We start from the raw sequence: 9,567 nt of genomic DNA, 5'->3' as shown, positions 1-9,567 counted from the left end.
GAGTTCTGCCCAGCTATTTAGCAAAGACTGACAACGAGGGACCTTGGGGATATTCATCAACTTGAATGGGCATCTGCAGAGACCCATTGATTGCAGCTGATGGGGAAACTCTACCCTCCATACCCCTCCCATCAGCATTGGTTTCACTACAGAGAAGCCCTCTGGGATCTTCTGCGGGGGGGTGGGGGGGGGGTCTGGACACCTGGGACAGGGTGGTACACTCAGCAGGCAGGTGAGAGGTGGCCCCAGTGACAGCGGTGCCTCACTATCTTGGAGCTGATGTTTGGGCCAGGACTCTTTCCAGTGCCCTCCAGGATCATCAACCAGCAGAGCTATGGGCAGCCAGTGGCTTTTGCTGCTGCTGCTATTTACTGGAGATCGAGCCCTCAATCTGCCTGGTGAGTAGCCACATTCACCCTTTCCATCTATCCTTCTCTGGGGACTCTCATTTCTCCTTGTCTGGCTGGCCAGAGAGGGGAAGAAGGTGGTGGAAGATCAGGTAAGATCAGGTAGTATCCTCTGGAAGATCCTATAATGCAGTGGTTCTCAACCTTCGAGCCCTTTAAATACAGTTCCTCATATTGTGACCCAACCATAAAATTATCTTCGTTGCTACTTCATAACTGTAATGTTGCTACTGTTATGAATCGTAATGTAAATATCTGATATGCAGGATGGTCTTGGGCGACCCCTGTGAAAGGGTCATTTGACCGCCAAAGGGGTCCCGACCCCCAGGTTGAGAACCGCTGCTATAATGTGAGCACAGCCATCCTCTACCCCACCCTTTAATTGTCTAAAAGGCTTGGGCACCAATGAGTTTGGACACAGGAGCATGATGGGATGACCTCCAAGGGGCTTCTGGCTTTGCTCATCCATCTTCTTAGAGGATGCTAGCTTTGTCTATCTACTTCCTCCATCTGTCATCTCAGCCATCTCCCCCTTTTTGTCTGTCCTTCCCATCTGGGCTGGGCCAATAGCTTGGGATTTCAGCAGGCTAGTTTTCTTCCAAGCTGGCCTAGAACTGAGGGCCGAGGAGCTCGGACACCTGCTGCCCTCTCTTGCCCCACTCCAGCAAAGAGCTCTGCTGAGCCTGAGGTTGGAGGGCAGCCCTGGATCCTGAGCTCCTTGGACAGTATGGGGGAAGATATTGGGAGGTGGCAGCAAATTGCATGTCTCATCACTCCCATGAGTCCATGACATTTTCCAGGAACAGGAGTATCCAGGAAGCAGATAGCAATTTTGGTAAGAGGAGCAGAAGGGGACAATTATTAGCAGGTTCTAGTTATTGAGCACCAAGTATATGCTAAGCACTATACTAGGTTGTTCACATGCATTATCTCATTTAATCCTTATGACCATCAGTGAGGTGGGTACTATTATCATCCCTGTTTTACAGCTGAGGAAACTGAGGCTCAGAAACATGAAGTGATTTGTCCCCATCACAGAGCTAGGATCCTATCACAGGTCTGAATTCAGAGCCCAGGCCATACTCCATGGCTTCTCAAAGGAGCTGCTGTGGGCAGGAAACCTCAGTATCATAAAGATGTCAATTCTCCCAAATCTACAATTGTGGCATCATTCCCATCAAAATCACAACTCGATAAGCAGATTCTAATATATATAAGGAAAATCAAAAGGCCAACATGGCCAAGATAATTCTGAAGAACAAGATGGGAGACTCTACCATAGACTGAGATTTACATTAAAGTAACAGTAACATAACATGGTGTTAGTGCAGGGATAGACAAGTGAACTAGTGGAATGAAAGAAAGGGAATGAAAATCCATCTGGATACATAATGACAGATAGCATGGCAAGTCAGTAGGAAAGGATGGACTCTTCTGTAAGGAGGCAGAGACAACTGGTTGACCACACGGAAGAAAAACAACAACAAAATTAGATCCAATGGAAATATCTCTCCTTGCAAATAAAAAATAGAAACCCGCCAAAACCGGTTTGGCTCAGTGGATAGAGCGTCGGCCTGCGGACTGAAAGGTCCCAGGTTCGATTCCCATCAAGGGCATGTACCTGGGTTGCGGGCACATCCCCAGTAGGAGATGTGCAGGAGGCAGCTGATCGATGTTCCTCTCTCATCGATGTTTCTAACTCTCTATCCCTCTCCCTTCCTCTCTGTAAAAAATCAATAAAATATATTTTTTTAAAAAATAAAAAACGGAAACCCTTATAGCAAACATCTGTTTATTTCAGCCTGGACTTTTGTAGCAAACAGACCCATTGGTCACCAGAGTATAGAGGGCTCCTCCAATGCGAGCACAAGTCCTTCACTGCGCTGAGGGGGACATGGAGGCACTGAGGTGGGTGGGATCTTCCTCAAAATCACACAGTGAGTCAGTAATAGACCCAGGTCTCGAGCCTAGATCCCCCTACTCTTTCCATGCATCCCAGCCAGCTCTTCTGCCCTATTGCAATCCCTTTAACTCTGCACAGAGCTACAAGAAAGTTGGGTGCAGAAGGAGTGGGTGCAAGACCCGGGCAGGGTTGGGGACAAGGGTCAGTGCCTCCTCAGAAGTAGGTTGTGGGAATGAAGAGCCAGTCACCTGGGTTGGGTCACTAGTTTACTGAATTAGACCTTTGACAACAGTCAAGGATGCAATGTAAGGGTATCAGGTGATGGACCTATTTCTGCCCATTGCCCAGGGAAAAGAGGAAGGCTCTGTGCTGAGCTGGGCCCTTCTCTCTCTCTCTCCAGAGTGGCTGGCTCGGGTATGAAGCTGTATTTTTGTGAGATAGTGCAGCATGGTAGAGAAGACACTGGGCTCTGGGGTCTGATGGACCACTTCCTGCTGTGTGACCTTGAATAGATGTCTTCCCCGATCTAAGCCTTTGTTTCTTCATTTGCTTAATAGAAATAATAGTCTTTACTCAGATTAGTTGTGAAGATTCAATGAACCAATGCTCATTGGAGCAGCACCTTAATCGGACAAGGTAAAAATTGAACAATGTTGTCCAGCCAATGTAGCTCGGTGGTTGAGCATCGACTCATCAACCAGGAGGTCAAGGTTCAATTCCTGATCAGGACCCATGCCCAGTAGCGGGCTCAACCCCCCAGTAGGGGGCATACAGGAGGCAGCCGATCAATGATTCTCATCATTGATGTTTCTATCTCTCCCCCTCTCCCTTCTCTCTGAAATCAATAAAAAAATATTTTTAAAAAAGAGAAGGAAGGGGGCAAAAATATTGTCTTTCTTCTAGGACTGATACGAAATAATGTATGCAAAGTTCTCAGCAAGAGACCCAGCATCTACAATCACACAGGGACAAGCACATAAAGGGAAATCAATGTTTGTCCATCCACACTGAGGACCCCAAGCCCAGGCTCCTAGCAATGGGTGACGCTGCCTCTCCCCACAGCTGTCCAGTCAGCAACCGGCTACTCTGGGGCCTGCAGGGCAACAGAGGCTTCTCTGGAGGTGATGCTGGCCTTCAACAGCAATGGGCTCTACCTGCACAGCTGAGTGACCCTGTGTGACTAGCAGCGGGATGCTCGGGCCGGCCAGCTGGGGAACACACAGCTCAGGTTGGGGGAGGGAGGGTTCCTGGCCATCGCTGCAGCCTCCACCTTGCAGCTCTGTGGCCACTGCCTACCCAGGGAGCCAGACGCCCAGCTAAGCCGTCACCCTGGGGGTGGGACTAGGGAGGGAAAGGTAGGACGGCGGTCCAGGATATTGGCCTATCCTGCAATGGGAAATCATATTAACTTTACAGATCTGGAGTAGATTTTAAATAGCTCTGTTGGCAAAAGCATTAACTATTGCCCTTATTTTATTTAATAAGTTAATTAATCCTCACCCAAGGATATTTTTTTCCATTTAGGGAGATGGGAGCGGGGGAAGACATCTCTGTGAGAAACATGATCAGCTGCCTCCAGCATGCATTCCAATGTGGGATCGAGCCCAAAACCCTGGACATATGTTCTGACCAGGAATCAAACCAGGGACTTTGGGTGCATGGGAGGATGCTCAACCAACTGAGCCACACCGGCCAGGGCCCTTCTATATTCTAAAAATATGAGGGTGCTGGTAGAACCCTGGAGCACATCTCAGATTCCTTCCTCTAGAGCAGCGGTTCTCAACCTGTGGGTCGTGACCCCTTTGGGGGTCGAATGACCCTTTCACAGGGGTCGCCTAAGACCATTGGAAAACACATATATAATTACATATCGTTTTTGTGATTAATCACTATGCTTTAATTATGTTCAATTTGTAACAATGAAATTGGGGGTCACCACATGAGGAACTGTATTAAAGGGTCGCGGCATTAGGAAGGTTGAGAACCACTGTTCTAGAGTGAATTTGATCCAGTAATTAAAGTTCTTTAGTCTGGTTCTTCAAAGTTAAAAAAAAAATCACACAGCTTTTTAATGTCTCTCCCTCCTAAGTCAGGTTTCCAGATACCCTGGGATTTCACTATCCTTCGGCTGATGGTTTTGTTCCTTCTTTAAACAATTTCCAAGTATGACTTTTAAATATCTATTAATGCAATGAACTTAGTTCCTTTTCCTGGGGACTGAATTTGGGTAGGAAGGCAAGCTTGATCCTTCAACCTGAGTCCTGGTCACAAACTGACCACTGACCCCAAGCCCTGACCCCAGCCACAGCAGCCCTAACCCTGACGTGTGAGCAGTGACCCACGCCCTATTTTCAGATGGGAGTCCCATTCAGGAGTGGGGAACGGGAGGAGGGAGGGGCAGGTTAAATGGGATTCCGGAAAGATTTGTCCTGGCCGCCAGCTTCTCCATCTGCCCATGCCCAGCAAGCTACTCCAGGCCCGGGGGAGCCGGACTCCGCCCAGAGGCGAGACCCGCGCCAGGGGCAGACCGGCGGGCTGGCTGGGGCGGCAGGGTCATGCGCAGAAAGATCCGTCCACTCTCGGAACCCAGGGCAGCGTGCAAGGGCGGGACACCGGCGCGGCCCGGCTCCTGATTGGCCACAGGCGCGCAGAAGGGGTGGGGCCGGGGAGGCGCGCTCTGAGGCGCGCGGCCAGGCGGGCGTGCAACGGCCGTTAGAAGAAGCAAGGGGCGGATTCGGCGCCGGTGGCAGACGTGGTGGCCGCAGTTGGTGTCCCTGAGTGAGGTATTTCGCTGCCCGCTTCCAGGCCCACGTAAGTCCCCCTCCCCTCGGGGACTTCCGTCGGGTTGACAAACCCTACCCCACCTTGGGGAGCCTTGGAGAAGCCTCAGACACTCACGCCCTATCAGCCTCGCGGGAGCGGGGGCGGGGAGGGGCGGGGATGGCGCGGCTGAGCGAAACCGCATGCGCACAGCACCGACGCGGTCAGCCCTGGTCTCTTAGCTGGGTTTCCTAAAATAATGCCCCCCACACGCCCCTTGGAGTTTCTCGCCTGGCTTTCTGCTCCGTCGTCATTCCCGCCACAGCAGTCGCTGTGCCTGAGTGAAGGGCCTCAGGCCTGGGCCAGTTGGACGGCGGGAAGCCGGGTCCGTGCCCTCAGGCGGCGCGCAGTCCCGGGAGAAAGTAGACGGAATCCAAGTTGCGGATGTAGTCTGCGAGGGCAGGGAGCCCTTCCTGCTGTAGTTTGAGCTGAGAGTTGAAGAATGAATAGATTTGGGGGGCCGGGTGCGCCTGTGAGAGCTCTCGGCTGGAGTTTCCGAGCGGGGCCGTTTTGCTCCCCACGGGGTCTTTGGCCCCGTCCGGAGATTTTCTGATGATCTCACCTCAGAGACTGCCCCTGGCACCTAGTGGTTAGAAGTCAAGGGTGGGTGCTGCGAAATAACCTACCGTGACGGCACAGCCTTCCCCAACAAAGACTTTTCCGACCTAAAATGTCAGTAGCACGGAGATTGAGGAACCCTGCTTCTGCTGTAGACCAGGAGGCGCTGTTGGCGTTTAGTGTGTGAAAACTTATCTGTTCAATAGAGGGTACTTAGTACTTGCTCCATCACAATAAACTGGGAGAATCAGAGCTCTTTGTCTTTTTTTAAAATATTTTTTATTGATTTCAGAGAGGAAGGGAAAGGGAGAGAGAGAAAAACATCATTTATGAGCGAGCATCCTTGATCGGCTGCCTCCTGCACGCCCCCCACTGGGGAAGGAGCCCACCACCCAGGCATGTGCCCTGACCGGGAATCGGACCGGTGAACGTTGACCTCCTGCTTCATAGATCGATGCTCAGCCACAGCCACGCCGGCCGGGCTCTGTCTTTTGCTCCAGTTTATTTTCACCACATGGTGTAGAGGTAGGCACATAGTAGGCACTGGGTAGGTTTTTTTAAAAATATATTTTATTGATTTTTTACAGAGAGGAAGGGAGAGAGATAGAGAGTCAGAAATATCCATCAGTCGCCTCCTGGGGGATGTGCCCACAATCCAGGTACATGCCCTTGACTGGAATGAACCTGGGACCTTTCAGTCTGCAGGCCTACGCTCTAGCCACTGAGCCAAACCGGTTTTGGCACTGGGTAGGTTTTGATTGATGAATTGACTAGTGTGCTGGGTAGGGAGGCTGAGGAAGACAGCCAGGCCTCATTACTTGCCCTTGGGCCTTGTCTGTTCCATAGTGGTCTGCTGTTGTGTGTGCTTCAGGACCTGTTCTTTGTCGAGGTCACTTCTTGGCAATGGTTTGGCTTCTCTTTAGAGCTGATTTAGTGAACTATCAAGGCCATGAAAACAGTGTGATGGTGTGAGATTCTTCATGTGTCTGTGTCAGCTGTCTGTGTATCCCTTCAAATCCTCTCCTCTCTTGATGTGGTTCTCTCAACAGCTGCCTAGTGCAACGTCCCACACTAAGATGATAACTCCTCAAGGGGAGAAATACAACAGTAAAAATTTAATTTTGGGTAGCAGCTTGGGAAATAGAGCCTGGGTGGTTATCAGGGGCAAAGTGAAGAAATTATATGAGCTATCTCCGTTCCTTACTGCTCTGGGGCTAGCAAATCTGGCTGTATCTGAGGCAGAACTTTCAACTTGTAGTGCCTTAGAATATCCTTTATTTCTCTTTGTCCTACACAGAGAGAATACTGATTAGACTCCTATAGCATTAGAGCACAGTCCTGGCTGTGAAGCCTCTTCCTAGCCATCTGATCTTCACCTCTCTAAATTTTTATTTCTTCATCCAGAAAATGACCATAATAATGGTAACTACCTCATAGGTTTGATGTGAGCATTAAACATAAGACATGATACCTACAGAGTGTTTAGCTCAGTGCTTGATGGGTAGTAAGCACTGAACACATGTTAAATTTATTGAATGAATTAATATTTCTGTAGTTTAAAGGGCTTTGAAGATAGAAGCCATCAATATTGGGTGCTTTTTTTCTGTTTCCATTCACTTCTACTTTTCCTGGCTGTATAATGGATTGTTTGTGTTGCTTCTCATACCTTTATTTCTCTTGATTTTATCTCAGGAAATCTCTTCTCCAGTAGTTCTAAAAATTTCCACCAGTAGCCCATCTACTTCTGAAGTTAGTGGGAAAAAGTCAGAATTATTTATTATGTACTAGTTTACTCCTTGTGGGAGTTCTTACTTGAGATATAATTCACATATCATAAAATCTGATTTTATGTGTGTATAGTTTAGTGGTTTTAGTATATTCACAAGGTTGTTGCAGCCATTACTACTATCTAATCTCAGAACATTTTGATCACCTTGGAAAGAAACCCCATATTCATTAGCATTCACTCCCTGTTCCCCCATGGCCCTCCTCTTGGTCCCTGGCAACCAATTCTGGACATTGCATATAAGTGGAATCATACAATATGAGGCCTTTTGTGTTTAGCTTCTTTCATTTGGTATAATGTTTTCAAAGTTTATCTATTTTGTAGCATGTATCAGTGCTTTATTCTTTTTTTTTTTGTGCCTGTGGACTGTATTTATTTTTTTTAATATATTTTCATTGATTTCAGAGAGGAAGGGAGAGGGGGAGAGAGATAGAAATATAAGTGATGAGAGAGAATCATTGGTCGGCTGCCTCCTGTACACCTCATATTGGGGAGTGAGCCCACAACCCGGGCATGTACCCTGACCTGGAATTGAACCATGACCTCCTGGTTCACAGGTTGATGCTCAACCATTGAGCCACACCGGCCAGGCTGGACTGTATGTTTAAAATACTTTAGGCAATCTGCATGACTTGTAAGGTTGCTTTCAGTTCTTTTTTTTTTTAAATATTTTTTATTGATTTTTACAGAGAGGAAGAGCGAGGGATAGAGAGCCAGACACATCGATGAGAGAGAAAACTCGACCAGCTGCCTCCTGCACACTCCCCACTGGGGACGTGCCCACAACCAAGGCACATGCCCTTGACCGGAATCGAACCTGGGACCCTTGAGTCCGCAGGCCGATGCTCTATCCACTGAGCCAAACCGGCCAGGGCTGCTTTCAGTTCTTTTCAGCAAAATGTGTTGAGGTTGATTACAGTGCGCATTGCGGGATGGGGGCAACAGGTGCAACAGGTACCTGGAGGAGTAGATACAGTCTCTGCCCAGGACGATGTCTGGGTTCCACATTCAGGTTGGGAGCCATCAGGCTTAGAAATGAGAAGTTTGGAGAGTGAGGGTGGTGTGTTTTAAGTCTTCCAGTTCTTTGCTTTGACTTACCTATAGATTTCGGCCCTGTCATTGCTTTCTCTGGGAAACTTCCTTCCCATCCCATGGCCTTGCTCTCTGCTCTGGTTTATGATGTAATCCTTCTTCACTTGTCGTGACAGTAGTGTTCATTTCTTTTTATTTTATTTTATTTTTCCTTTTCTTCAGTTTTCATTTTAAGAAAAAACGATTTTAAATGTTACATGCAATAAACCTTAATATTTCAAGAAAAATTATCTTAAATATAATATTGGTACATGCAATAAACATATCTCAAGAAAAACAATTTTAAATATGATAATGTTGCATGCAATAAACACCAATTATTCAAGAAAAATGATTCTACAGATAATAATACTAGAGGCCTGGTGCACAAAAATCGTGCACTCGAGGGAGGGGGAGTCCCTCAGCCTGGCCTACACCCTCTTGCAGTCCAGGAGCCCTCAGAGGATGTCTGACTGATGGCGGGGAGCGGGCCTAAGCCGGCAGTCAGACTTCCTTAGCACTGCTGCGGCAGTGGGAGAGGCTCCCACCACCACCGCTGCACTTTCCAGCCCAGCTCAGGGCTTCTGGCTGAGTGGCACACCTCCATCGGAGTGCACTGACCACCAGGGGGCAGCTCCTGTGTTGAGCGTCTGTGCCTGGTGGTCAGTGTGCGTCATAGTGACGGTTGCTCTGCCGTTTGGTCAGTTTGCATATTAGCCTTTTATTATATAGGACTAGAGGCCCGGTGCACAAAAATTTGTGCACTCGGGGGAAGCGGGGGTCCCTCAGACCGGCCTGTGCCCTCTTGCAGTCTGGGACCCCTCGGGAGATAACAACCTGCTGGCTTAGGCCTGCTCCCGGGTGGCAGAGGGCAGGCCCAATCCCTAGGTGCAGCCTCTGGTTGGGCTCAGAGCAGGACCGATTGGGGAGTTGGGGCGCCGCCCCCTGTCATGCACAGAGAAGGGCGATTGGGAGGTTGTGATGCCACCCTAAGTCACGCTCAGGGTAGGGCCGATTGGTGC

At 48.9% G+C, this 9,567-nt stretch overlaps 1 protein-coding gene across 1 annotated transcript in view; it reads left to right on the top strand.

Moving 5' to 3' along the window:
• Nucleotides 1-4,991: 4,991 nt before the first annotated feature.
• The window catches only part of CEP85 (centrosomal protein 85kDa), a 36,736-nt gene continuing 32,160 nt past the window's right edge, over nucleotides 4,992-9,567 (top strand). The window contains exon 1 of the mRNA XM_006777505.2: nucleotides 4,992-5,121. The gene's annotated coding sequence lies outside the window, so the exon portion shown is untranslated. The remainder of the gene's footprint in view (nucleotides 5,122-9,567) is intronic.

This window comes from Myotis davidii, unplaced genomic scaffold (genome assembly GCF_000327345.1).
Source record: "Myotis davidii unplaced genomic scaffold, ASM32734v1 scaffold149, whole genome shotgun sequence".
Lineage (NCBI taxonomy): Eukaryota > Metazoa > Chordata > Mammalia > Chiroptera > Vespertilionidae > Myotis > Myotis davidii.
Note: the sequence above shows the minus strand (reverse complement) of the source record. Positions and strands in the feature narration are given on the sequence as shown.